This window comes from Capsicum annuum, chromosome 10, assembly GCF_002878395.1.
Source record: "Capsicum annuum cultivar UCD-10X-F1 chromosome 10, UCD10Xv1.1, whole genome shotgun sequence".
In the NCBI taxonomy this organism is placed as follows: Eukaryota; Viridiplantae; Streptophyta; class Magnoliopsida; order Solanales; family Solanaceae; genus Capsicum; species Capsicum annuum.
This window is the reverse complement of record NC_061120.1, coordinates 163,912,396-163,916,037: the sequence shown is the minus strand read 5'-3', so window position 1 is coordinate 163,916,037 and position 3,642 is coordinate 163,912,396.

The following is a 3,642-nucleotide window of genomic DNA, read 5'->3' as shown; positions in this document are numbered from 1 at the left end:
TCAAACGGAGGGACTATTAATTGCTAGCAGGTACCATAGACTAGGTTTGCTAGATATTTGAAGGTCTTTAATTTGTTGCTTATATCTAAAACATGGTTGCTCTTGGTGATCCATCAGAAAATAGGCCTTTGTTTGGAGAAAGCTTCAATTTTTGCCATATCAACTATCAAGTAATGCCAATCATATGGTATATCCTAGTAGTAAGAGCCGATAATTGTTGGCGTAATATACCACAACTACAATAAATGATTACAGTTGAAAATAAAATGAACAAAAGTGAAGAAAATAAAATAATCTTCTTCTTGGCTGAGGCGCAAATATCTCGCTCTCTTTAAGGAGATTCAAGCCCGCTGCGGTATAATCTACACCGATCCAGCAGTATATCTTTTGACTTGTCCGCTCCAGGATATAACAACCCATCAAGGATGTACAACTCAAGCAACTTCGGACTAGTTGAAAAGTTCAAAGTTCCACCATAAGAACACCTTCCTTCAACATATATTTACTCTCTTTATATAGTGAATATAATTAAAGACTTCAAATATTTTCTTTGTCTCAACTCTTTCTTTAACTAATATAATAACCCTCTTTTGTATTGTGAATATAGTTAGATTTAGAAGATTTTCTTTATCTCAACTCTCTCTTTCATTACTACACACTATAATCTTTTTCATACTTATCATATTTCCTTGTGCATGTAATACTATGCAAGATAAGTGAGGGGTAGATGAATAGTGTTATGTTACATAAGTTACATGAAAGTAATGGACATGAAGTTACAAGAACTAATAACCTTGAGAGTTACAAGTGTTGGGGAACAGTGGTATAATAATAATAACAATAATAAAATTAGCAGTACAACAGTGTATGATAAGTAACAATATTAAAATAATAATAACAATAATATTTAAACTGTTAACACAACAACAACAATAACAACAACAATAATAATAGTAATAGTAATAATAATAATAACAGTATAATAATAATAATAATAATAGTATAATAGTATAATGACTGCTGAAAAATTAATAATACAAAATATTAAATAAATATTATAACGATATTATTTTAAGTAATTTATTAATTATACTTGAGTCGTTCTAGGCACTGTCCTAAGAAACTATTTCAATAGTGTAAAATGTTTCTCCAGGATTAAACAAGTACTTTCCTGATTAATTAGAGGATATTTTGAGATAAATAAATCTTTCCTAATTAACCAGAGAATACAACAATCAACAAAGTTATTAATACAAATACCAACAAGTTAATATAGATAGTGATATAATTAATAGAATCCTTTTTTAATTAAAATATATAATAATAAAAGGAAGTGAAGAGATGGGAAATGAAGTAAGAAAACTTAAAAGGAGAATTGAAAAATTATTACTGCAATATTGCGAAGGAAGTTGCCAATTTATAGGCAAAGGATAAAGTTACTATTTTATCATATATGACAATTGTTTGTACTTTTGTCTATTAACCAAAAGGAGAAAAACCACATCTTCAAGTTTAAGACAAGTGTTATGCCATGTGGCAAAAAAAAATCATGCAAGAACTTTAATATTCCTTCTTTCCAAGTAAAATAACTACACTACTATTATAAATTATTTGAAATAAATAATTACTTTTCCTACAATCCCCATATTATTTTAAAATAATTTATAGGAAAAAACCTTTTAATTTATTGGATTTGTATGGATAAAATGCAGTAAGTTTGGTATCTTCTGGACTACGAACTAAATTTAAATCAATAAAATTTAACTTACAGAATTATCGGTGAAATATAATATTTTTATGAACCGAATAATTTTTGTTGTATGCCAGAGATTTTATTAATCACATTTTGACTGTAATTTTGTTGTTCAACGCGGTTTTGCGCCAATAGATCATGCGCGTGTCTGGTATTCATGAGAGATCTAGAGACTAAGACCAAAAGTCTCATGAGAACGGCCTCATTCCACTTCTCATATAGGTGAATTCATCAAGTGTACACTGCTTTAAATACACCTTCCATAAGGACTATGAATTCATTAAGAGTTAATAACTCATCCCTCAATTTTATTAGCAGTTCAAGCACTCTCAATAAGTGCGCAGAGTCAATATCGACTTGTTATTACCCATATGAACCTACTTCATGGGATCTCCAATCAAATAGGTTGAGTTACCATCTTTATTGATAATTATATTGACGTTAACCCCATCTCTTTTGATGTTTGCAGAATTAATTTTCTTCCCACGGATTTAGTCAGTGAATCGGACGAATTCAATTCTGATTTTACATAATTAATAAAAAAATTTCACCTCTCAGCAATTGCTTAATAACATCATGCTTCAATTTCATATGTCTACTCTTACAATTGTAAGATTTATTCTTCGCAATAGCAATTGCGGCTTGACAATTATAATGTATATACACAGGAGGCACAAAATCATCCGTTTTAGAAGGGATATTAGGTGACAGATCATCCTTCTTAGAAGGGATATTCGCTAAGAAATTTCTTAGCCATTCAGCCTCAGTACCTGCTAACTCCAGAGTTACAAACTCTGATTCCATGTTTGATCTAGCAATTATCGTCTGCTTAGATGATCTCCACGATACTGCACCACCACCTAAAATGAACATATAACCACTAGTGAATTTCATCTCATCTGAATTAGAGATCTAATTTGCATCACAATATCCTTCTATTTTAGAAGAAAATCTACTATATAAAATGCCATAATTCATGCTTCCTTTCAAATATTTCATTAATCTCATTAATGCAGACTAATGCTCTTTATTGGGATTATGAGTATATCTATTCAGTCTACACACATCATATGCTATATCTGGCCTAATAAAATTCATTAAATACATCAGACTCCTAATAATTTATGCATATTTAGACTGAGGTACTGGGTTACCATTATTCCTTTTTAATTTTGAATTAGCGTCATAAGGATTGGTTGCTGGAGTTACCTTCTAACATTCAAATTTCTTAAGAAGTCTTTCCACATAATGTTCTTGTGACAACATTATTCATCTTTACTCCTTATAATTTTAATTCTCAATATCATATTCACTTCACCCAGATCTTTCATATCAAAATTAGTAAACAAAAATAATTTAGTACGTTCCACAATATTTATACATGTACCAATTATAAGTATGTCATCAACATACAAACAAATTATTACATAATCATTGTCTACTACTTTTGCATAAACACATTTATCAATCTCAACAAAAGAAAAATCGTCTTTTATTAAGACTTGATCAAATTTCTCATGCCATTGTTTAGGAGCTTGTTTAAGGCCATAAAAGAGATTTAATTAATTTACAAACTTTATTTTCTTGTCCAGAAATCACACATCCTTCAGGTTGAACTATATAAATTTCTTCTTCTAAATCGCCATTCAAGAAAACTGTTTTTACATCCATTTGATGGATAAAAAATTTATGAATTGATGCCAAAGCAATTAATACTCAAATAGAAGCAATTCTTGTTACTGGTGCAAATGTATCAAAATAATCAATATTTTATTTTTGAAAAATTTCTTTAACTACTAACCGGGTTTTATATTTATCAATCAATCCATCCGGATTAAGTTTCTTTTTAAAAATTCATTTACAACCAATCAGTTTTACACTAGGAGGTA